General features: G+C 42.9%; 1 protein-coding gene across 3 annotated transcripts in view; it reads right to left on the reverse strand.

The window, feature by feature from the left end:
* Nucleotides 1–26,729, reverse strand: part of TBC1D30 (TBC1 domain family member 30) — an 81,488-nt gene that overhangs the window by 38,992 nt on the left and 15,767 nt on the right. The window lies entirely within an intron of this gene.

A 26,729-nucleotide genomic window follows, 5' to 3' on the forward strand; every position in this document is an offset into this window, starting at 1 on the left:
ATGGAAAACTGAGAGGTCTTCTGGATGGTCTTTACATAGTTTTGATTCTGGAATAACATATTAATAAAAAGAAAAATGAAAATGAATGGAAACAAATGAACCTAACTGAATATCCTGTTGATGGCACAAGAATACAGGAAAAAAATTAGTAAGTTGCTTTAGAATACAGTATTATGACTGTACATCAACGGTGGTATATATTCCAACAGCAAACTGAGCTGCAAAGAAATCTTAAATGTCAACAAGTAGCATTATTGTTATTTGATACTGATTTCTTTTAATTCTTAAAGTACGCTATGGGATAAAGCAAATAATTGTTACTGTCAAAAGGAACCAAGATCTTTTCAGTGTGACAGGAAATACAAGTATACAAAGAAATTAAGGGTTTTTAAATCCTGCAATATTATATTAAAATTGGAAATACTAGTATGAACTCCTTTTTTTAATGTCTCGAGACATTTGTCAAATGTCTTTAATTTTCCTTTTTTTTTTTAAAGATTTTATTTATTTGAGAGGAGAGAGAGAGGGAGAGAGAGAGTGAGCCTAAGTGGGGGTAGAGGCAGAGGAGAGGGAGAAGAAGACTCTCCACTGAGCAGGGAGCCCTACGACAAGGGGTGGAAGGAGGCTCCATTCCAGAACCTGGGATCATGACCTGAGCGGAATGCAGCTGCTTAATGGACTTAGCCACCCAGGTGCCCCTCTTTTTTTTCCCCCCAAAAATACATATACAGTTGATCCTTGAACAAGGAACAAAGGAGAGTTGGGGAGGGGGTCAACCTTCCTCCCTCCCCTCCCACAGTGGAAAATTTGCAAATAAATTTTGACCCAATAGCCTACTATTCACCAGAACCCTTACCAATAACATAAACAGTCAATTAACTCGTATTTGGATGGGGCACCTGGCTGGCTCAGTTGGTAGAGCATGCAACCCTTGGTCTCGGGGTCCTGAGTTCCATGTTGAATATAGAGCTTACTTTAAAAAAAATTAATTCCTGAAGTGCCTGGGTGGCTCAGTCAGTTGAGCGGGGACCCTTGATTTTGGCTCAGGTGATGATCTCAAGGTCCTGGGATCTGCCGGGCAGTGTTGGGGGTCTGTGCTGAGTCCAGAGTCTGCTTCATATTCTCCCTCCTTCTCCCTCTCCCTCCACCTCTGTCCCTCCCCCAGCCCACAAGCTCTGTAAAATAAATAAATAAATAAAATCTTTTTAAAAAATTAATTCCTATGCAAACTTTTAGGGCACCTGTCTGGCTCAGTCAGTAAAGCATGTGACTCTTGATCTCTGGGTTGTGAGTTCGAGCCCCACATTGGGTGTAGACAGTTACTTTAAAAAAATAAAAAAAAACACTTTGGTGTGTTTTATGTATTAAATATGTATTCTTACAATAAAGCTAGAGAAAAATCTTGATCATACAGAAAATGTATTTATAGTACTTCTTGAAAAAAATCCACTTATAAATGAACACAGTTCAAACCCATGTCGTTCAAGGGTCAACTGTATATCCCCTGAGTACAGTTAGAACTAATGAACACCTACAGCACCCAGGTTGCGGTCTCTAAAAACTATTCCCCACTAAAAAGAATCAGGGCTTCTTTGAAGTCTGACTGATTCTAGGGCTGAGCCTGAAAAAAGTACAAGATGAGCCTAAACCATTTTTGATGAGCTAAGGAAGTAAGGAAGTGCACCAAGACTAATGGGGTCATGTCAAAAGGACATAAGAGCCACATGAATAGGCTACTATTAGCCAAAGATGGGCAATTTTGAGCCTCAAAAACAATGGCTGCTATTGATTGAAAAGTACTGAATATTTTTTAAATGCATTCCTAGTGAGACTCTATAAGACCTCGAAAAGAGTCTTAATGACTCAGGCAGACTTATGTGGTAAGCAGTACATTCTAGGCTTTGTGAAGTAGCCCCAGAATTTGAGGACAATGTCAGAAGTGACACAACTCTAAGCATGAAATGAACATTTTGTATGTAAAAATCTGTTAAAATGAGATTGTTAACCTGCAAAAGTAAACACGGCTCAGACAGGGTTTGAGCTACTCAGTTACACCTGCCCCACCAGAGGAAAAGTCCTTTGAAAAGGCAATACTCCGCCTCATCACTTGAAAAGATGAAGTCATTGTTTAACCTGGTCATGATTAACTGTTTGGCTTAGATTTCCCAACATTTTACACCAAGCTCGGGTACAAAAATCTATCCTTCATCAGCCTGATGATTTCATAGTTTCAGTCCATGTTCATTCCTTTAGCTTTCTCTTAATTTTAATAAAATTAAATTGATGTCCGTTGACTATTCCAGTCTATTTCAGCTGTGCTGAGAAAAGTAAGAGAAAGAGAATGATGTTTGGCTTTGGCCAATTTTTTAGAGGGCACCCCAGGCCCCTGGGGGTGAAGATGGTGATTAACAGCCAGAATCAGAGGAAGGGAACTAGAAGAAGAGGGAAAATCCAAGAAAACAAGCTGGTGTCTGCATGCACCGTCTCGTCTTCCAGAGTTCTCATCTGCTCAAACCTTAGAGGGTTTTGTGTTCTCTTTTAACAAGGGAAGCTATTCACACTCCGATTCCAGCACTGGGCCAGCAGGAAAGGCAGTCTCAGCAGCCAAGAGGAGGAGCAATGGGCGCCGCTCTACAACATTGCCTCTGGAGTGGAAAGGACATCCAGCTCCCACAGCTGGCTGACATACACCGCTCAGACCATCCCCCTTCCTTTGGCTCAGACTCCATGCTCACCAAGCAAACACCAAATGTCATCTGACTTCTCCTAGATTTTGCTGCAAAGAAGAGAATGTACAGACCTATTAACAGCACTGTCCGTACCCTTGAATCTGCTCATCTCTCAGGGAGCGAGGAAATCAAATTTCTGGACTGCCAAAGCTGAATCTGGACCCCAGACTGCCAAGCCACCTAGACGTGTCATGGCTGACAAAAGCCCTCTCCTTGAAACTCTTCCTCGGTTACAATAGTTTTTTTGCCATTGGTTACAGGGGCTTGTTGATAAAAATTCTGCTTTTACCTCAGATTCATCACAAGGAAAAACTGACTCTTTAAAAAGAAAGTCTCGGGCGGGGGAGGGCGCCTGGGTGGCTCAGTGGGTTAAGGCTCTGCCTTCGGCTCGGGTCATGGTCCCGGGGTCCTGGGATCGAGCCCCACATCAAGCCCCGCATCGGGCTCTCTGCTCAGCAGGGAGCCTGCTTTCTCCTCTCTCTCTCTCTCTCTCTCTCTCTGCCTCTCTTCCTGCTTGTGATCTCTGTCAAATAAATAAGTAAAATCTTAAAAAAAAAAAAAAAAAAAGAAAGAAAGAAAGTCTCTGGGGTGCCTGGGTGGCTCAGTCAGTTAAACATCTGACACTTGACCTCAGCTTAGGTCTTGATCTCAGAGTTCTGAGCTCAAGCCCTGCACTGGGCTCCACGCTAGGTGCAGAGCCTACTTAAAAAAAAGTTTCCGGGGCACCTGGGTGGCTCAGTGGGTTAAAGTCTCTGCCTTCAGTTCAGGTCAGGATCCCAGAGTCCTGGGATCAAGCCCCGCATCGGGCTTTCTGCTCAGCAGGGAGCCTGCTTCTCCCTCTCTCTCTCTGCCTGCCTCTCTGCCTACTGTGATCTCTGTCAAATAAATGGATAAAATCTCTTAAAAAAAAAAAAAGTTTCCTTGAAAAATTCCCATTACCATTCTAAACTACACAGAAATGGAAAACAAAAAAAAATTGAAAGTTTCTCTTATACCAGTAAGTAGTGAGGGAATTAAGAAATATTATTTTGTTTACATTGGAGAGGAAAGCCAAGATTGCCAACTTTTATAGCAAACAGATAATTAAGCACTAAAATACAATGGTCTAAAAGCAGTCATGGCTCAAGCCTAGTATTAGGCTTATTGTATGACTCATAGTTTCTTATTCATGTCTGGAATATTGTTTTCTAGTAGCAAAAGATGTCACCTGAAGTCAGTTTGCAGCGGAAACAATGCCAGCATGGACTTTGCTTAAAGCTCTCGGGTGGTGACATTTCCAGCCAAGGCCAACCTCACATCCCTCTTTACTAATTGAGTGATCTTTACTAATCAAATAACAGTGAATTCACACTTGGGCAAATTGTATCTTGGCCCAGTCCAGAGCACTTACCATTGAAGCTGAATTACAATGGAAGGCTCAGTGAACACTTTACAAGGATTTTCCTTGGATTGCTGAAGGAATACCCTGCCTGTCCCAGACAGTCCAGTCCCCGTGGGCCATCCCCAGAGAGGGAAATTCCCAGGCGGACCCAAGAAGTAGGGACCTTTGGACTACCCCGGCACCTTCAGGCCTATGAGCTAGGAGTGAGGCTTCCTTGAGAGTAAACTCTCCCTTTAATGGGAGAAAGGGGAAGAAGTCAAAAGGAACGGAAAGCCCAACTTAAGGAAGAAAAGCTCTGTCCCAAGGGGCTTCCAGATGGAAATCAGGTCTGGGACTCTTGGATTTCCTAAGGCTGCTATTTTTATTTCACAGTAAAATCTTAAAATAAAAAGGGCCTACGTGCTTATCTTCAGGGACTGCACAGAACGAGTGGTGACAAGTACCAAGAGAAAAGGCCCTGGAAGCCTGCTTTGAGGAGAGAGAAAAACGGCAGGGAACTGGCTTGCTCTGGGGAGATGGGCCCGGAGCTCACCCTCCCGGCGGCAGAGTCCCCTGGCAGTTGTTCGTGACTGCCGAGACTTCTTCTGACCCTCAGAGACCTGCGCAAAGAGCAGCTCTAGGGTGTCCCCCAGTGGGTAGAGAGTGGGCACGACGTCTTTGCACTCCTGCTCATAAAAAGGGTAGGAGGCTGGTGGCATAAAGCCACCAGTCTCCTCTCTGCTTTCCCCACAGCTTTGGAAGGTCTGTGAGCAACTTCGGAATAGCAGAAATAACATCTCCCCTAAAGGAAAGGTAACTGTGGCCAGAACTGTACAAAGGTGACCCTCTCCTCAGACCTCCCTAAAAGGAAGGCCGTAATAAGTAGTTCCCTCATCCTTATCCAGGATGAAGCCCACACACTATGAACTCGTGGTGACGAGCTTCATAACCATTTTCCCCTCATGGAAGAGGCAGAGGAAGAAGCAGGAAGAAACTGAGGGGGAAGAAAAACCTTACAGTTAGCTGACCCATCACCTTACATACATGGGAACATTTCCTTTTCTTTTTGTATGATTTTCTCCCCTCAGTCATAAAAACTGATTTCTCTATTTAAATACAAGCATCCTTGGGGCACCTGGGTGGCTCAGTAATTAAGCATCTACCTTCGGCTCAGGTCATGATCCCAGGGTCCTGGGATGGAGCCCCACATCAATCAGGCTCCTTGCTCCACGGGAGGCCTGCTTCTCCCTCTCCCACTCCCCCTGCTTGTGTTCTCTCTCTCGCTCTGTCTCTCTGTCAAATAAATACATAAAATCTTTTTTATAAATAAATAAATACAAGCATCCTTGAAGATCATCAGGTGTGACTTTTGTATTTGGTTTACTTCAGAGAAAGGATTCTATCAAGCATGAAACAGAGAAGCTTTTAAATTCCAATACCAAATCAACTCAGCACCTCCTTCTGTCTCGTGAGAGTCCCTGTTAATGCTTTCCCAGGGCCATTCCCTTTAATCAGATATTTTCAAGAACAAAATCACTCCTCACATTCCCCCCAAACACACTGAAATATTCTGGATGAAGTATTTTAAGAATAATCTGTTTTATCTATAGACCAGAAATTTTTAGATTACAAACTGATATAATAATTTAATTCACAAGGTGAGTGGAAGCCCATTTCAGGGTACCATACTGGAAGTGTACTTAAAATCCTGCAGCCACATAGGTCCATGTAACCGCAGATACACAGCTAACCCAAAATTTTAGAAACCATCATATTATTCCTCTTGGTCTGTTATTTTCTGTGAAGTATTTTCTTGCCTCAAAATAACTAAAACTGATGTAATACTACTTCAGGTAGGTTTATGTGGCCCATATAAAAACATCTTTCTATTTCTTTTGTTTATTTAGTCATTCATGAAATAAACATTTATTTGTCAATTGCTATTGGAAAGGCGTTATGCTATGGTCTGTGGGAAATAAAAGTAGGAACTTAGTACATTTTCTACCCACAAGAAACTTAGAGTTTACTGAAGGAGAGACAAAGTGGATATTGATAGGACAGTGTGACAGGTTTCAAATACTACTAAGAGAGAGAGCTCCTGGGTGGCTCAGGCGGTTAAGCGTCTGACTCTTGATGTCAGCTCAGGTCATGATCTCACAGTCTTGAGATTGAGCCCGAGTTGGGTTCCTCGCTAGGCGTGGAGTCTGCTTGGGATTCTCTCTCTCCCTCTCCCTCTGCCCCTCCCCTGCACTTGCTTGCTCTCTCCCTCTCTCTATCTCACAAAATAAAAAATAAAATAAAATACCCTGTGAGTATTTAAAATACTATGTGAGTACTCGGAGGGGTAGCATTACCTTTCCCTCCTCCTAAGGATTATATATTCCAATGTTTTCCTAGGCTTTGTTTCATCGAGCTATAATATTTCAAGTGAAAATAAGCCAAGGACAAAGCTCATCTCTGCTCTTAACAGTTATGGTATTTGGCTCTCTGCTTCCACATCAAGAGCAGAACTGAAGACTTGCACCATTGCTTTAGAAGATGAAATCATGGTTCAAGCTAGTCATGATTAACATTTTGTGCCAAACCATTCTAAGAGTCCTCTGATCCAGTCCAGGGATATGAAAGGAGAGGGTTTCTGATACCTATAGTTGTAAGTTAGTATGGCTTAGAAATATATGTTCAGAGAGAGGAGAAGGGACATGCCTTGGGAAAGAAATTGCTTAATTTTGATGGTGAGGAGAGAGGAGTATGGGAAGGAGAGACCAGAATGGACATTAATGTTGGCCCAGCTGGCCTGGGAGGCTCAGATGACTCAGAGAGAAGATGCAGAATGTGCGGACAAATGACGAAATGTGTGAAAGCAGTCTCCGCACCTCCTACAGCCCTCCAAGAGGCAGTGTGGTGGGTCACAAAAGCACCACCGCTGAAGGCAGGCAGACAAGGTTAGAATTCTAATGCCCACACTCACTGGCTCCATGTCCCTGGGCGAGATCATTAATTCCTGGGTTTCTGTTTCCTCACCTTTAGAATCAATGATACCAATTTGCGTCCTTGTGAAAATGCAATGGCGTGACAAGTCAAGAGTCTAGCACACAGTGGTGCAGAGCCGGCATTCGATACATTTACTTTTGGTGTCCTTTTTTTCTCAGTACTTGTTGTTAGTGTTGTTACAGGATAAAGGTTAGAACGGCTAGAGGGTGGTCCACCCAGATGTCTGCCCAGCAGGGGACCCAGGACCGGATCTACAGAAGAGTCTGACTGGCCAGAGCACCTCACTCAGGTCCTCCCCAGACACTCCTCTTTTGCCTTCTTATCCTACTGCCCTCACTCACCTGCTAAGAATACTGAGATCAGCCTCATGTGTGCTCCAAAGGACCAAATCAGAGTCACAGGGAGGCAGAGAGCAAAATTAAAGAACACTCTAACTGTACTAAAACATTGAGCCTCGGGAGGTCTTAACTGTCCTGTCCTTTACCGCTCCCAGGCTGCACACCCAGCACTCAGGAGTACCCTGGAAGGACATGGAAAATGAGGTAAGGTTCAACAATCAATACCGGTGCAATAGCTTCAACTTAACTGAAATTCAGATGCTATTACGCTGTAAGAAGTCCTCGATCCAATATGATTACCAACTGTGATGCATAGAGAATACAATCTGGGTTGTTATATTTTCAGGTAAACTGACATTTAAGAAAAAAAAAAGGTCCTTTTGGATTCAGTCCTCATTAAGAATACCTTTTTTTTTTTTTTTTAATTTTACAAAGAGAGAGAGCAAAAGCAGGGAGAGCAATAGGAGAGGGAGAGGGAGAAGGAGGCTCCTCACTGAGCAGAGAACCTGATGCCGGGATCATGACCTGAGCTGAAGGCAGACACTTAACCAACTGAGCCACCCCGTTGCCTCAAGAATACCTGAAAATGTATTATTATATTTTCTTGACTTAAAAAGAATGTTCTGAGCAAACTGAATTTTTATGTATTTATTAAGAATCTTACATTATAAAAAAAAAAAAAGGGGGCGCCTGCGTGGCTCAGTGGGTTAAGCCTCTGCCTTCGGCTCAGGTCATGGTCTCAGGGTCCTGGGATCGAGCCCCGCATTGGGCTCTCCGCTCAGCGGGGAGCCTGCTTCCTCCTCTCTCTCTGCCTGCTGTTCTGCCTCCTTGTGATCTCTCTCTCTCTCTGTCAAATAAATAAAAATTTAAAAAAAAAAGAATCTTACATTATCTGTAGATCATTATTTTTATCATATAAGAGTCCAAGACAGGTATTAGAAAGGAATTCCAAATCCTGTTAGGAAGTACATTAAAAGGAAATTGATTATCCCCTGAATTACATGGGTAACAGATACTTGGGAGTAAGAGGAATTTTATGGTATATCAAACAACCCAGTCCTCAGTGCAGCCTATCCGGTGATTTACATTCACTTTTAGCTCTACCTTTATAAAAGATTTAGGAATCCGGCAGTGCATCCTTGGGAAGGTCATATATGTGTTCTAGCTTTTGAAAGTAAACCTAAAGTTTTGGTAATAGAGACAAACTCTTAAAGAAGCAGACAGCTCTTAATAAATACACTTTCTCTGTGCTCCTTCTGCTCTTGAAGTAATACAAATGTGGCCTATTATACTCTTGTACTTGATACAGCAGCGCTGACACCTTTAATTACCATTGTCTTTAGTCCCAGCTTACACAGAGTCACTTGGCAATATGTCATTCTGGCCTAATGCCAGAATCAATCAGATATGCCAGATCCTAGTGAGGGAATAGATTGTCCTAGAAAAAGGAAAGTTTCCTCTGGTTTCTCTAAATTTTAAATCTTCCTGATCCCTGAAAACTAAGTACCACCATGTATTTTAGAAAAAGTCTAAGTAATTTTCTAGCACAGGGCCTGATACAACATAGGCACTCAGTAAACATGGTGGGTTTTTTTAATTGCCACTATGACACACAAAGGATATCAGACCACGGTCCTGGATTAAACCTTTAAAAATGGTACCTGCATGAGGATCTGAATGGACATTTTTCCAAAAAAGACATCCAGATGGCCAACGGACACATGAAAAGATGTTCAACATCACATCATCAAGGAAATGCAAATCAAAACCACAATGAGATACCACCTCACACCTGGCAGAATGGTTAAAATCAAACAGACAAGAAATAATGAGTGTTGGCGAGGATGTGGAGAAAAAGGAACCCTCATGCCCTGTTGGTGGGAATGTAAATTGATACTGCCACTGTGGAAAAGAGTATGGAGGCTCCTTTAAAAATCAAAAATAGGGGCGCCTGGGTGGCTCAGTGGATTAAGCCGCTGCCTTCGGCTCAGGTCATGATCTCAGGGTTCTGGGATCGAGCCCCGCATCGGGCTCTCTGCTCTGCAGGGAGCCTGCTTCCTCCTCTCTCTCTGCTTGCCTCTCTGCCTACTTGTGATCTCTCTCTCTGTCAAATAAATAAATAAAATCTTTTAAAAAAAGAATCAAAAATAGAAAATCCATACAATCCAGTAATTCCACTACTGGGTATTTACTCAAAGAAAACAAAAACACTAATTCAAAAAGTTATAGGCACCTTTATGTTTATTGCGCCATTACTTACAATAGCCAAGATATGGAAGCCATCTAAGTGCCCACTGATATTCAAATGAATAAGGAAGATGTGGTATAAATATACACTGGTCCATTACACAGCATAAGAAAAGATGCAATCTTGCCATCTGTGACAACATGGATGGACCCAGAGGGTGTGATGCTAAATGATATAAGTCAGGCAGAGAAAGACAAATACTATATGATTTCACTCATTTGTAGAATCTAAAAAACAAAATGCATGAACAAACAAACAAAAAGCAAAATCAGAACTATAGAGAATGGATGGCTGCCAGAAGGAAGGGAGTGGGGGGAAATGGCAAAATGGATGAAGGAGAGGCGCCTGGGTGGCTCAGTGGGTTAAAGCCTCTGCCTTCAGCTCAGGACATGATCCCGGGGTCCTGGGATCGAGCCCCACTCCTCGCTGTCTGCTCAGTGGGGAGACTGCATCTCCCCCCCACTCTCTGCCTGCCTCTCTGCCTACTTGTGATCTCTCTATCAAGGAAAAAAAAATCTTAAAAAAAAATGTATGAAGGTGAGTGAAGGATGCCGTTTCCAGTTATAGAGTGAATAAGTCATGGGAATGAAAGGTTCAGCACAGGGCATATCGTCAACGATACTGTAATAGCATTATATGGTGACAAATGGTAGCTATATTCGTGGTGAGCACAGCATAATAGACAAGAAGCTGAATCACCGTGTTGTACACCTGGAACTGATGTGACATCATGCACCAACCATACTCAAATAAAAATTTTAAACGATAAAATAAAAAAATAAAAATGTTACCTGCATACTGTGGCAATGACTTCACAATATATACATATAGCAAATCATTATGTTGTACACCTAAAACTAATATAGTGTTATAGGTAGATTATTTCTCAATAAAAATAAGTAATTTTTTAGAAATGGCACCTGCTTTAACACCTATATTCCATATGACACACTTCTCCCAACCCCACAGCTGATTCATCTATGTGTTTGAATTATTTATAGGAAGATCTTTTCCTCTCGATAGATCATTAACTCCTTTAGTGTAGGGATGAAGTCTTACTCATTGTTGTATCTCTCCCCTCCCCAGCCTGCAGCAAGCCTGGGACTCTGTACACATTTGGTACTCAGTACATGAATGTTAAAAATAAACATCATAAATTCGTCATGCCAAAAAGAGCCATACCTTCCCACTCATTGAAAAAGAGCTTTTTATTCAACTACAAGAGAAAAAAGCAGCAGATGTGTTTATAAACAGTTATTTTGACTGACATTTGTACAATGTACCAAAAAATCTAAAAACACTATTCTTAGTCTCCCTGACAAGTTTCCAAAATATGTGACGCTCAAATGTCACATACTTGCTCTACATATCAGGTGAAAGATGCTCTTGAAATGCTAGATATAGGGGTGCCTAGGTAGCTCAGTCAGTTGAGCATCTGCCTTCCGCATAGGTCACAATCTCAGGATCCTGGAATCAAGCCCCACGTCAGGCCTCTGCTCAGCAGGGGGTCTGCTTCTCCCTTTCCCAATGCCCCTGCCCCCTCGCTCCTTCTTTCTCAAATAAATAAATACAATCTCTAAAAAAAAAAAATAAAAGTGAGAAAAGCAATGCTCTAAGAATAAGGGGGGAAAAAACTTAAAAAAAAAGAAAAAGAAAAAGAAATGCTAGATATAATGGCAGTCAGTGCAATATAGTAGCTAAAAATCACAGACTCTAGAACCAGCTGCCTGGATCTGAAACCTGGCTCTACCACTCCGTAGCTACGTAGTTGGAGTAAACTCATTGTCTCAATTTTCTCATCCACAGATGGAACCATTAAAGTACCTACTTTATAGGAGTTATTCTAATGATCCAATGATACAGGTAAAGCACTTACTACACTGTCTGGTCCACAGTAAGCTCTATATGAATATGATCAATTATATTGGGTTTTTTAAAAGATTTTACTTATTTATTTGAAAGAGAGAGACAACTTGAGAGAGAGACCACGAGAAGGAACACAAACAGGGGGAGTGAGAGAGGGAGAAGCAGGCTTCTGGCTGACCAGGCAGCCCAGTGTGAGGCTAGATCCCAGGACCCTGGGACCATGACCTGAGCCGAAGGCAGACAATTAACAACTGAGCCACTCAGGCTCCCCCTATTATATATTTAATATATAGGACAATGGGGGTACCTGGGTGGCTCAGTCGGTTGAACATGAGACTCTTGATTTCAGTTCAGGTCATTATCACAGGGTGGTAAGATAGAGCTCTGCAATGGGCTCCCCACTCAGAGTGGAGCCTGCCTCTCTCTCCTTCTCCCTTTCCCTCTGTTCCTCCCTCTGTTTGCAGGAAGTGTGCACTCACACGCACGCTCTCTCTCTCCCTCTCTCTAAAATAAATAAATAAATAAATAAACAAACAAACAAATAAATAAATACATCTTAGAGAGATATATAGTACAAAAGGCACTTTGACTATCTTTTTTTTAAGATTTTATATTTCTCTATTTGAGAGAGAACAGAGGGAGGAACAGAGGCAGAGGGACAAGCAGACTCTGCGCTCAGCCTGAAGCCCAAGGCAGGGCTTGATCCCACAACCTGAGCCAAAATCAAGAGTCAGCCACTCAAATGACAGCCACGCAGGTGCCCCGAGATTCTCTTTTAAAGGATAGACATTTTAAAATAATTCATCAATATTGCTATCGATTACAAACAATGCAACCGGCACACTCCAGCATCTTTGCTCTTTTATTATGTCACTACCCATTTTGGAATACAGATTTTAGTGCAAAACTAGTCTAGGAAGCCCGTAAAAAAAAGACATCATTTAAATTGACAAGTTGCCCACATTTTTCATCATCCTGATTTTTTTTTTAACATGTTGAGGAGAATTCACTTCAATGCAGACAAGCTAATCCTTCCCTGCTCTTCGTGAATTAATAAAGTCCTAGCATTAATTACCCAACAGCCACTTGCTCTGCAAGATTGCTACAAGCAGGAAATCAATCATTCACAGCATAATTTAAGTAAGCAATTTTCTTCTCAATCTTTCCATTCCACCAATATTATAACTTTTTAAATAATGTATGCAAGTCTCCAAAAATTGGTTGAATCATTTCACTTTAAAGGGTTTCCCAAATGTAGCCCATCATTTATTAGAATGTTCTGGACTTTCAATAAATTTTGATTTGCAATATAAATAAGTTTGATGGTGTATTCCACATTCTTACATGTATTAACACTAATTCCTTGAGTTGAGCGTAGCAAAGACATCCCAGAAGGAGAACTAGCTAGTCCAAAAAAAAAAATCATTTTTACAAGTCTGTCAGTTTCCCAGGACTATATTTTCTAAGGGAGATACACAAAGAAAGAAGCAAGGATAAAAGGAGATGAACAACTAATAACAACAACCATCACATACCAATTGTCTACTTTGAGTCTCCACTAAGCTAGGTGCTTTAATGATCTCCTTTTAACCCAGAAAGGCAGGTATTATCTTCCAAGAAATGGGAGTAAAAGGAAGTACTTGCATACATTACCAGGATAATTTTTTGCTAAGCATTGGAAACAAATGCCTAAAAGAAAAATATAATCTAATACCATTAATTCTGGGTAGTGAGAATATAGGAGCTTCCTGTGTTTTTCCTTGTACTTTCCTGACTTTTTTTATTCCCTAAGAAGGAACCAAGGAAGGAAAGAAAGAAGGAACAAACAAACCAAGAGATGAAATAATTTTTCAAAAGTCACAGAAATAGTAAGTGTTGGGGCTAGGATTTGAACCCAGGTCTGTCTCACTCCAAAGCTACACTCTATCCGCTATGCCAATAAAATAGAACCAGACTTTTTTTTAAAGATTTTATTTATTTGACACAGAGAGATATTACAAGTAGGCAGAGAGGCAGGCAGAGGGAGAGGGGGAAGCAGGCTCCCTGCTGAGCAGAGAGGCTGATGCGGAGCTTGATCCCAGGACCCTGAGATCATGACCTGAGCCGAAGGCAGAGGCTTAACCCACTGAGCCACCCAAGCGCCCCAGAACCAGATATTTTTTATCTGAGCAGGATCAAAAACATTTTGGAAGTTCCGAAAGACTTGTTCACAGCCCCATTTATGTTACCCAAAAGTGAATAAAGTACCCATCATTTCCTCAAACTCTCCCTGTTCTCTTTACCTACTAAAACAAAGTGTGGTTGGCAGTAACAAAGGAGCTGCTTCAGCAAGGTCAGCTTAGCCTGACCATGAACAACAACAACAAGAATCCCATGATGCCAGAGCAAACGAGGGAAGTTCTTAGGCTAGGATTACAGAAAATCAGCTGTATGTTCTATGACAACATGATGGGGCGTGCAGGTTAATTAGTGCCCTCAGAGAGGGAGGCTGGTTGGAAACCCCATGGGGCATGTCTTTCTGCATCAGCTCACCCCAGAACTCATCCAAGGAAAATCTGGGTCACCTCGAAGTTCCCCCAAGAAACCACAGAAATGATTTATCTTTAAAAAGAATTTGCCAAATGTGAAACAGGAAACAGGAAGCTGGTTTAATTAGCTGAGAAAGCAACAACCCAAGACCCTCTCCATAGAGCCAGTGCTAAATGACGCGGACTCAGGGTATAATCAGTCTTGAATGATGCTCGTGCCGTTGCTGCATTCCCTCATGTGCAAGGAGCAGCTGTTGTAATTACTACATCTCGGAGTCAGGATAACATTTGAGATGATTCAAACCAAATTGCCCAGACTTTTAAAAACGTGTTTGAAAACTCTTGCACAATATCACACACGGTAGCAAAATCTCATGGATGCTGAAGATTGGATGCAGTGAGTCAAGACTTCAGATGCTCCCTTGCCATATGTCCAACATTTGCATTAGAAAATTTGATGTACAATTTGACTCAAGATGAACTTTAGTCAAAGAGAAGGGTTTAGGGTGCTTTCTACCATCCTACCTAACCTCATAGAGGCAGCAAATTCCTCTATGACTGACTCTTCCAGGAGGAGAAGTTAGATTAGGCCAGTGATGTGAGTCTACCTTCCACCCCCTAAGTCTTCTGGCTTCCTAACAGTAAGGACAGTTGAGCACTAAAATAGATTACGGGGGAGGCGGGGGGCCTGGGTGGCTCAGGTGAAGCGCCTGCCTTCGGCTCAGGTCATGATTCTAGGGTCCTGGGATGGGGCCCTGTATCCAGAGTCCAGCTTCTTCCTCTTCCTCTGTCCCTCCCCTTCCACTTGTGCTCTGTCTCTCAATCTCTCTCAAATAAATAAATGAAATCTTTAAAATAAAATAAAATAAATTACTAGGGCCTAACAGAAATGACTGTCAAAGAACAGAACTTAAGAACAAGATCGTTTCAGACTCAATTCAGTTCAGACACATTTCTCGTGTCCTTCCATGCATGGGGTAGCTTTCTTCCGTGTTACGCTGGAACCTTCAGCTCACAACCAGCCTCATGCCAGGGGTACTTTGGGGAATGATAGAGGAGGAACAGGTTGAGAGTGAAGCGGAGGAGTGAGGAGGAAAGGTGTACCGCGGGGCCGGAGAGCACATAGCAGTGGAGAAGTCAGATGGCTGCATCAGAATAGATCCGAAACACTGCTGCCCCTGTCCAGATCCCCTAACAAGGGCTGCAGGGAGCAGGGACTATATTTTGCTATTGGTTGTCCCTAGTATAGGAGGTCATTTTTCATTTCTCCCAGGCTTTGCAGTCGCGAGAGACGTGGGGAGAGGGAGGGGCAGGAACGTAGGGTAAAGAAGAGGGGCTTCGTGCAGAGCAGAGCATGGGTGAACTACTGCCAGAGAATCCTCCTTTCTCTGATGGGAGCAGCTGGGAAACGCAGAAGGGAAAGCTGTGGAGGGAAGAAGAAAGTACAGGAGGAAGAGGGAGGGGAAGACCTTCCATCATGAGATCCCATACCCCACGAGGTATAGTAGCAAGTGTTCAGACTAGACCTGCAGCATGACTGACCTGAAACCACAAACAAGTGGGCGGGTATGAATCACAGGAGCGGACGGAAGCCATAGAGGCAATTTCAAGTGAAAAAAACAACAGTCCCAAGATCAAAGCTGGGGAGACTGGAACAGGACAGAAAGCAGATGGATGGAAAAAATGGCTCAGGATGAAGGCTATAAAGAATTCAGAGTAGGGGCGTCTGGGTGACTCAGTCAATTAAGTGTCAGACTCTTGACTTCAGCTCTGGCCATGGTCTTGGGGTGGTGAGATTGAGCCCAGTTGGGCTCCACACTCAAGAGTAGAGTCTGCTTGGGACTCCGTCTCCCACCGCCTCTCCCCCTGTGCTCGCTCACACACTCTCTCTCTAAAATAAATAAATAAAATCTTCTTTTTTAAGCTAAAAAAGAATTCAGGGTATGAAAGTGTGTTCATTCATGCTGTATGAATGGCACAAGGACAGGCTCGCCGTGTTTATAAAGTCAGAGCTACTCTGTGGCAGCATTATTCCCAAGAGCCAAGGGGTGGGAACACCCCAAGTGTCTGTCACCAGATGAATGAATATACAACATATAGCATATACATACAGTGGAACATTATTCAGCTTTCGAAAGGAAGGCAATTCTGCCCTATGCTACAACATGGTTGAACCTTAACAATGTTATGTTAAGTGAAACAAGTAGGCTAACGAAAAGATAAATACTGAATGCTGGTTGACAGGGGCTGGGGAGAGGGAGAAATAGGAAGTTCTTATTTAGTGGGCATGGTTTTGCAGGATCAAAACAGATCTGGAGGCAGGTGATGGTGATGGTTATATAATATAAAGGTATTTAATGTCACTTAACTGTACCCTTTAAAATCATTAAGATGGTAAAGCTTCTTTACCATCTTACCAAAATGTTATGTGCATTTTATCATAATAAAAAAAATGAGAGGGCCCCTGGGTAGCTCAGATGGTTAAGTGTCTGCCCTCGCCTCAGGTCATGATCCCAGGGTCCTGGGATGGAGCCCCATGTCAGGCTCCTTGCTCAGCAGGAAGCCTGCTTCTCCATCTCCCTCTGCCTGCTGCTCCCCCTGCTTGTGCACTCGCTCTCTCTCTCTCCCTCTGTCAAATAAATAGATAAAATCTTTAAAAACAAAATGAGAGATGCCCTTAAAGGAAAAAAGCCAGAGAGTTGCAGATTGGCACTTGGTATCAAGCAATTTTGAATATGTGTCCCTTATAGTAAGGTATTCCAAGGTATGGTTCATCTTTGGCAAACGTTTTCCAGCACCTACACTATAAAAGCAGTGTTCTAGACACTGGAAACATCAAATCCAGTGTGAGATACAGACCAGGAAACAAAGTACAGCAATTCCATGTGGCCAGGGTGACCCTGAAAAGAGTGAGCATCTAATTCAGACTATGTGGACAAACGTACTTTGCAGGACAGCTGATGGCTCAGCTGGACCCTAAAAACAAAAATTACCATATAGGGGCACCTGGGTGGCTCAGTTAAGTGTCTCCGTTCAGCTTGGGTCATGATCCCAGGGTCCTGGGATCGAGCCCTGCATCTGGCTCCTTGCTCAGTGAGGAGTCTGCTTCTCCCTCTCTCTGCTATTCCCCCTGCTTATGCTCTCTCTCTGTCAAGTGAATAGATAAAATCAGGAAGGAAGGAGGGAAGGAGAAGGAAGGAAAGAAGAGGAAATTACCATGTAGAGGTGGTGGAGAAAACAGTAGCAGGCAGGGGAGGTTGCAGTGGTGGAGAGAATAGGGTGAGTTTCAGCACCGCATTGTAACTCATGCTGCCTGGAGCACAGAATGGGAAGTGATGTGAGGGAGAGGGAGTAGAGAGTCAAACAGCATCCACACATCAACAATGAAAATTAGTTTTCTGGATGGTAATAAACCCGTCGAAGGAAAGATGCTTTAGCTTCTGATCCATGTGTAATTTTGTGGCGAAAGAAATGCCCTGAATGGCATTTTAGGACAAGCACAGGACAGGAGGTGGGAGGAAATACAGCACCAGCTACCCATGTGGCCACAGGCATTTGTGTGTGCGTACACACTAAAATACACACAACATAAATTTCCCATATTAAGCATTGTAAGTCTACAGTTCTGTAGTGTTAAGTACATCCACACTGTTGCACAGCCATCTCCAAAACATCATCTTCCCAAACTAAAACTCTGTACCCATTAAACAATAACTTCTTATTCCTCCCTCTTCCCCACCCTGGCAACCACCATTCTACCTTATGTCTATAATTCTGACGACTCTAGGTTCCTCATGTAAGTGGAATCATAGAGGATTAATGTGATTGCATTACTTCATTTTGCACAACGTCCTCAAAGTTCGTTCCCGTGTGGCCTGTGTCAGGAAGGCTGGATTATGTCTCACTGTACTGCGGCACGTTCTGTTTATCGGTTCTTCCACTGATGGCCACGTGACTTGCTTCCCCCTTTTGGCTATCATGAATAACATTGCTATGAACATGGGTTGACACGTGACCTTGCTTTCAATTCTCTGGGGCATGTACCCAGAAATAAAAATGCTGGCTCATATGATAATTCTAGTTTTAATTTTTTAAGGAACTATCATACTGTTTTCCAAAGTAGCAACACTATTATACTTTCCCACTAACAATGTACAAGGGTTTCCATTTTTTCCACATTCTTGTCAACATTGTTATTTTCTGTTGTTGTTGCTGTTGTTGTTTTTAATACGGACCTTCCTAATAGGTGTAAGGTGGTTGTAAAGATCTTGTTTAGTCCCTCTGGGCCTGCAACTTCATCATCTGTAAAATGAGTACATTGCATTAAATGATGCCCAAGGATCTCCAGTTTCATCAGTCTATGAAGTTAGGTTGACTTCCTGGGAAAACTCAGGTCATTTAATCACTCGGAGGCTCACATTCCCTAACTATATTCACAGCAGTGACACACACTCTGGATGTGGTTTCAAGTAAAACACAGACTGAAACTCAAGTGCAGGGCAACTTTAAGAAAGCCAGGCCCTAGCCCTCCACAGAGAGGGCACAGATAGCACCGGGTACTAAAGCTGATGGGTCCAACACAGCTGGAGCAAACTTTACAGTTCACCCCCCAACACGGGTGGGGTTGCTTGTTAGCAATGACCATAACAGAGATGCCTTCTACTCACTGTTCAACGTTCACTTACAGATAGAACTTAGGGGCGCCTGGGTGGCTCAGTGGCTGCCTTTGGCTGAGGTCATGATCTCACGGTCCTGGGATTGAGTCCCACATCCGGCTCCCTGCTCAGCTGGGAGTCTGCTTCTCCTTCCCCCTGCTTGTGCTCTGTCTCTCCCTCTCTCGCACTCTCTCTAATAAATAAATAAAATCTTAAAAAAAAAAAAAAAGAACTTAGAGATAAAATTGCAACTAAATAAAAAAAAAGGTCATGCTGGGATGGCAGAGAGAAGAAGTCACTACCCTCAAGAGATCTGTTATGTTTTCTGGTGTGGCATGAATCCTCCCAACTCCCCACTCCCAAATACAGCAAGTTAAACTTCAAAAGAGGAAACACAGTTTCTCAGTGAGACACCTTGGAGAAGAGCCACCAGTAAGGCCCCGGGAAGAACACTGAGCTTACAAACAGGCAAGCAGGATGATCTGATGAAAAAAACAGGAACACCAAAAACAGAATCCAGGCCTCCAGAACTCAGTCCAATACGGTGCACAATAAATTTAGCTCCTCCTCTAAGAGGGAGGATTATTATTATCACATCTTTCCAAGAACAAAAGCAACAAAATCTATGAATGTGGATGTGTACAGACTGTTTAGCTCCATCAAACTTTTCTGTAGGACAGTTGAAGTATTGAGGACCTTGGTGCGGGAATCAAACACGAGAACCCTCTTTAATGTTCTTTTTTAAAAGTTTTTTTTTTTTAATTTTATTTATTTGAAAGAGAGAGAGGGAGCAAGAGCAAGGAGGAGAAGTAGCGGCAGAGGGAGAAGCAGGCTTTCTGCCGAGCAAGGAGCTCCCTGTGGGACTCCATCCCAGGACCCTGGGATCACAACCTCAGTTGAAGGCAGGCTCTTAACTGACTGAGCCACCCAGGTGCCCTTTTAATGTTCTATTAAGAGTCATCATCTAACACCTGAAAACCATAAGGTTCAAAGATTGAGCACCTTATACTTTCTGTGACTGATCTTGGGAGAGTTAGGGCAGAAAAACTCAGAGAAGGCCATCAACACGGGCTGGAAGAGATAGGCCCAAGAGTCACACTGTGTGGAGAAAACAGAGAAATGACTTTTGTGCCTTTTTTTCCATTCGTTTTTAATTATATTACATACTGATTCTAGAAACTGTGTGGTCTGACAAATCAGAAGACTGCTGGATTTGAGAAAGACTGAGCAGGAAGGAGACGGGCCAGAAGGTGGGGCAGAGCCCCAGATCAGGGAAAGGAGCAAGCCTGCCCTCTACTGGCCAGTCTGCAGAATGGCAGCAGTGTGGATGCAGACAGGCAAAGAACCAAACCGCCCATCTACAAGTTTCCCACCTATCAGAAAACTTATGGGAGGGATCACAGGCCAGAGGGCAAACTCCCTCGTTGCCTTAGTGGATCCCCTTTTTGCAAATGGTGTTGAGAAGGCGATGCTGGATGAAACCAGAAAAGAGCTCTGTCTGGGGTGCCTGGGTGGCTAGTGAGTTGAGCAGCTGACTCTTAGTTTCCGCCAGGTCATGATCGCAGGCTGATAGCATCGAGCCCCACATCTGGCCCCACACTCAGCATAGAGTCTTCTTAAGATCTTCTCTCCTTTTGCCCCTTCCACTGCTCACATTCTCTCTCTCTCAAATAAGATAAATAACTAAAATCTTAAAAAAAAAAAAAACTCCATCTAAAAGGCTAGGCACGGGTTGTGATATGCATTCATTAGAAACTATTCTTTCCCAACATAAGATATCAGAATATATTTCTGGGGTGCCTGCGTGACTCAGTCCGTTAAGCGGCTTCCTTCAGCTCCGCATCAGGCTCCCTGCTCCTCTGGGAATCTGCTTCTCCTTTTCCCTCTGCCCCTTTCCCCCACTCATGCACTCGCTCGCTCGCTCTCTCTCTCTCTCATGCTCTCTCTCAAATAAATAAAATCTTTAAAATATATATATACATATGCATATTTCTATAGAGTCTGTTGCTAACACCTACCTGTTCGTGCAATTCCCAGGAAAAAAAAATGATGTTACATTACCCTTCAATGATGCATAATCTATCAAACATAAAAATCATGACAAAAACACAAAGAAGCAGGCGGGGTGGGGGCGTGGTCCAACATCCTGGGGAGGGAGGTAGAGTCAGATGCCTATTTAGAGTCAGGTAAGTAAACTTTTACAATGCGGTTAAGGAGATAAGACAATGCAGCTGAACTATCTGTATTTGCTATTATCCTGCTGCCTGATGTATAAATTTTCGAACAACTTTTCAGACCTTCTTTCCAACTAGACTGATATAACCTAATTTTTCTCTAGTCACTCCTTCGTCACATAGAGCTAAGACTGCATTAATATCATCAATTAATAAATACAAACTTGCCAAATAGCCAAACTTCCAAATAGTTTTCAGTGTCGCTAGGAAGGCAGTTCACACACACTAGTGTCCTGTGTTCAATTATAGGGACACTGATTAATTCTGAGGAAACTTCTAGCTCCAAAATTCTAAGATTTTATAATTTTACAAAATTTCTGCACATTTACTAACTAAAAAGTTCCAATCTCAGCAATCCTAATACCACTCCTTCTTAATGGGTCCCTTTCCGGTTTACCAAAGTGATGATTCCAAACAGCACTGTTGTTCACAAGCTCTGAGCCTGCTCTGCCTGTCTCTCTCAATTCCATCACCAAGTCACCTCCCAGGTGCACAGCAACCTTGATCCGATCTCTTATTTATCCACCCCACCCCACTCCCCATCCATCCATCCAACAGATCTTCAGTGAGCTCCACTGTAATGCCAAGCACTGTAACAGATGCTGAGGATAAAAAGGTGAATGATACAGCCTCTCTACCCCAGGAGAGAGGGGTCTAATGGCGGGCGAAGGAAATAAAGAAACAAATTACCACCATAAATTTATATAACTATGCATATATGTTATTTGTTACTGGTGCTTTGGTAGAACTAAGGAGAGGGAATAGCAGGGTTAACAGGAGGCAAGGGTTAATCAAAAATAACCAAAGAGGACACAGGAAAGGCTCCATACACGGAAGTCAGGACAAGCCTAGTTCTCAACCCATCTCATCCCATCACCAAACGCTTTGGAAGGAACATAACACCCCTGTGGTATAACCCAAGTGTAATGTGGCTTCTGTTTCCACCATTCGACTGAAACAAAGTCCTCTCCAACATTTAAAAAGGCAAAATCCAATGCCCTTTTCCATCATTGTCCTATTTGACTTCTCTATAGTAATTATATGTACAGCCACAGGTGCCTTACAATAGCTCTTGAAAACTGTTCTCTAGAAGCTAAAATTCCTTGAAACTGTCTCTGTCCTCCAACAGCTTCCTCCTCCCAGCTCTCGTCTCTGGGCTCTTCCATGACCCGGGTTCTGTGATCTGGCCATTCTACACTCCTCCCTAGCTGCCGCACATGGTGCCCCTCAGGGGTCTCAGCTGTAAGCACTTACCGAAGCCCCCCACACCTTACCCAAATTCTCGAGTCCCCAGGGTCCTCCTCTTGCCACACCATCCTCCCAGTCTGAAACATCTCACTGCCTTTTCTCCATTCCCAGGGCTCCTTCTCCCTGGGCCCACCAATTCTTCTGCCCTATTGCGCCAGCCTCCTCCTGATACACCTCATGTCCACTGACCCTCTCCAGCCTGTCCTCCTTATTCATGCCAGAGTCACCCTTGAAAGAGAAATCCAGCCACATCACTCTATAGGACACCATGTCAACTCCAACCTCAAGCTCTGCTACTTGCCTCCAGCCCTCAATTTTGTATCCAGCAACCTTTGAGTACTAAATGTCTCCCAAACACCTGATGCTCTCCCGGCCTCTGGCCCATTATCTCTGCCTGAAATGTCTCCCCATGAGGCACGTATGTCCCCAAGGCACATGCCTATCATTCTTCTGATCCTAGTTCTTGGAGATGTTTCAAGGTGATTCTCATCTTTGCTCCTACTGCAGACAGGCAGTTGCCTACTTTCAGATATAACATGCATCCCCAAAACATGTCTACATATCTTCTTACCAACTAAAACACATAAAAGAGGAGCAATCCCGTTGAACGTTTTTGGAGAAGAGTGAGCTCTTCTTTCCCAGAAAACTAAAAAAATGTAAAAAACTTTATGATGATTATTTGCTATCTCCTCCTCCAATAGCCCCACCCCATCGGGGTTCTTTTTAAGATTTTTTACTTATTTGAGAGAGTGAGAGAGAACACACACACGAGTGGGGGGAGGGGCAGAGGGAGAAGCAGGGAGGTCAATGCGGGCTGGATCCTGGGACGCCAGGATCACCACCTGGGTGAAAGGTGACTGAGCCACCCAGGCACTCCCCGCACCCCATCATTTTTTCTACATATGAGGAGCTTTAGAAACCTTCACAGTTGCCTTAAAAAGGTGAATATCCAAATGCTGATGGAAAAGGCAGCCTCTAAACCTTCCTACAATAATGGGCATAATAGTAAAGAATATAGCCAACACTATTCCAACCATTTTACATACTACAACTCACTTAATTCTCATAACAACGCTCTGAAGTAGGTATTATCATTCCCTGTTTACTGATGAGAAGACTCATCAGTAAAATGAAGCACGAGGGTGTTAAGAAACTTGCAGGAGACTGCATATCTAGTAAATTGCAGAAATGGGATTCAAGCCCAGACCACAGAGAAGCTCCCCCTTATCTGTGGCTTGGCTTTCCATCACCCACAGTCAACCATGGTCCAGAAGCAAATGATGTTCCTGATGTATCATATCCCTACTTCATCTCATCATACAGGTATTGTATCATTTCATAGCATCACAGGAAGAGTGTGTACAGCACAATCTGATATTTTGAGAGAGAGAGAGGCCACATTCACATAGCCTTTATTATAGTTTAATATTATAACTGTTCTATTTTATTATTGTCATCGTTAATCTCCTACTGTGCCTAATTTATAAATTAAGTTTTATCCTAAGTATGGATATACAGGAAAAAATACAGCATATAGAGTTTTCAGCACTACCCGAGGTTTCAGACATCCACTGGGGTTCTTGGAACCTACTGCTTATGGATAAAGGAGGTCTACTGTACAGAGAACATAAATTTAATACTCCTCTTAAAAAAAGCTTAGAAGAGAGTGAGACCTCCCCCTGCTGGCTGGATATATATTTTTCTTTTGTCATAACTGAAAGCAAGGATACCAACCAGGAAACTCCTGAGTCACCAACCAGCTCAGTGAGTTTTAGCAAAGCTCTCAACTCCCCCACACCTCACCCAGCTCAGCCATAAGGTTGGGAGTAATCAGGAGTAGAAATCAGGTTTAAGTTCTCCTCTGGCGCTAAATGTTGCGACTTTGAGATTCAGATTTTTTTTCTAAAAGCCATTTCCCTTTGTAAAGGCTCAAAGAAACATCTGCTGGTTTTTTTCCCCCCAAAGCCACAAGAATCTCTCAGAAGTCAGAGGTTCAAAAGCTGTTACTATTTCAAATATTATACAAACGTGAACTATGTGTAAGAATAACCAGATTAGGAGCGGCTGGGTGGCTCAGTCGTTAAGCGTCTGCCTTCGGCTCAGGTCATAATCCCAGAGTCCTGGGATCGAGCCCCACATGGGGTTCCCTGCTTCTCCCTCTCCTACTCCCCCTACTTGTGTTCACTCTCTCACTATCTCTCTCTGTCAAATAAATACAATCTTTAAAAAAAAAAAAAAGAATAAGCAAATTAGGACAAAACAGAAAAAAAGGATCCTTAGCTGCAAGACACTAAAGAATTTAAAGAAAATGAGAGGAAACTGTGGCTAAAAATATCATAAGCAATTATAATCTCATTTCTTTCATCTAGTCAAATCCTTACTAAGTTACTTCAGGGCAGACCAAACTGCTAATTATATATCAAAATATACCTAGATCTGTTATCAATATTAACAGGATGATGCCAAAATTCACAATTCTGCCACAAAGTTCCAAATATAAGTAAGGCAAATTTACCTTAATTTAAATGCTAACTTCCTTATATGTCAAATATATCTCACTAAAACTGGGGAGAAAATGCTGATTGCTTTTCACCTATCAAAACAAATGAGTCCATTAAAAAGGAATGTGCACGGGTACCTGGGTGGCTCAGTGGGTTGAGCCTCTGCCTTTGGCTCAGGTCGTGATCTCAGGGTCCTGGGATCGAGTCCCAAGTCGGGCTCTCTGCTTGGCAGGGAGCCTGCTTCCTCCTCTCTCTCTGCCTGCCTCTCTGCCTACTTGTGATCTCTCTCTCTCTGTCAAATAAATAAATAAAATCTTAAAAAAAAAAAGGAAGAAGAGTGGTGCCTGGGTGGCTCAGTGGGTTAAAAAAAAAGGAAGAAGGAATGTGCACATCTGGGTTAAGGAGAAAGACTGAAAAAAATTGCCTGTAATTTTGGCCCCCGCTGAAACCACACTAAAAACACAGTACAGGGATTTTTATCATAACCTACAAGGACCAGGGGGGAAAAGAAACAGACAACATCAGAATTTTGAAGCTGAAAAAGCATATGGACAAGTAGAAATTGACTTAGCAGATCCTACGAAGCCAAATCCCAAATAGACAGGTCAAAGCTTTGTTACCCCACATAGTCCACAGAACACTCAGAGGCAGGCAGCCAGGTCTGAGGAGACGTGGAGGAGGCTGTTGAGAAACACTTGCGACCCTAGGTGCTCCCCTCTACTTCATGAGGCTGGGAAATTACTCCTCTCCCATCCCTACAAAAGTGTGAAGGTTTCATTTCTAAAGAGGGATAAAACGGAGTTGCTGGAGATCCAGCTGAGGGTGAGAACCTTTCCTAAAACAAACGGATTCGGCGATCACCTGCATGCTGACTGCTGAATGCCAAGACCCCCACTCTTATTCCCACCGACAGCTGCCATCCAAGCAGGAGGTCAGCACTCTACCCTGAGGAATCTGAGCAGTCCCGAAAGAAAGACCTGAAGAATCTTACCTGGGGGCCCATCCAGGTGACTCTTCAGTGAAGCTCAAAATCAGTAAGCCTTACTGGACAGCTCAGAGTCCAAGTCATTGCTCTAGACTCCCACACTCAATTATAAGCAGACAGCCAAGGACTTCCAGACATCTGAGAAAGGACTCTAAATATCAGAACACTTCTGGAAATTTCTTTCCTCCCTGTGTAATCTCTTTCTTCCAAATGGTTGTTTTCTGTTTGTTTTAGTCTCTATCATTAATATGTTTGAGGCGATAAGAAAATATATGAATGTGTGAAACAAGAGTAGGATACTATATATATAAAACTACATTCAAATAAGAACTGCAAAAAAGAGGTCTCAATAACAGGACTGGAAAATAAAGTTGACCAAGAAAGTAAATCAAAAACTAAAAACCAAAAACAAAAACAAAAGGGTGCCTGGATGGCACAGTTGCTTAAGCGTCAGACTCTTGGTTTCCACTCAGGTCATGACCTCATGGTGGTGAGATGGAGTCCCAGGTCAGGCTCCACACTCAGCATGGAGTCTGCTTGAGATTTTCTCTTCCTTTCTCTATGCTCCTCCTGCTCGTGTGCACTTATGCTCGCTCTCTCTCTAAAAATAAATAACTCTTCCAACACAACAACAACAACAAAAAACACCAAAAACAGAAAGATGGAATAGAAGAAAATAAAGTCCAGAAATTCCAACAGCCAAAAAACAGAATTCCAGAAAGAGAGAAAAGAAAAGGAGGGAGGAAAAGCATCAAAGAAATCATTCACATGAATTTTCCAGGACAGAAGGATGTAAGTTGCCTGACTAAAAGAGTCTATGTACATCCAGCACAATGGGTGAAAACAGATCCACACCAAACAACACAATCAGGAACATGATGATTTCAGGACACTAAGAACAAAGTGAAGATTCCACAAGCTTTCAAGGAGGAAACAAAAAACAATCCAGGACAAAGGATGAGGATCAGAAAGGCTCAAACGTCTCCAGAGCAAGAATGGAAGCAAGCAGTCGACAGAGTAAGTAGAGAGTTGTCAAAGTGAGGATC

This window comes from Meles meles, chromosome 7 (assembly GCF_922984935.1).
Source record: "Meles meles chromosome 7, mMelMel3.1 paternal haplotype, whole genome shotgun sequence".
Classification (NCBI taxonomy): domain Eukaryota; kingdom Metazoa; phylum Chordata; class Mammalia; order Carnivora; family Mustelidae; genus Meles; species Meles meles.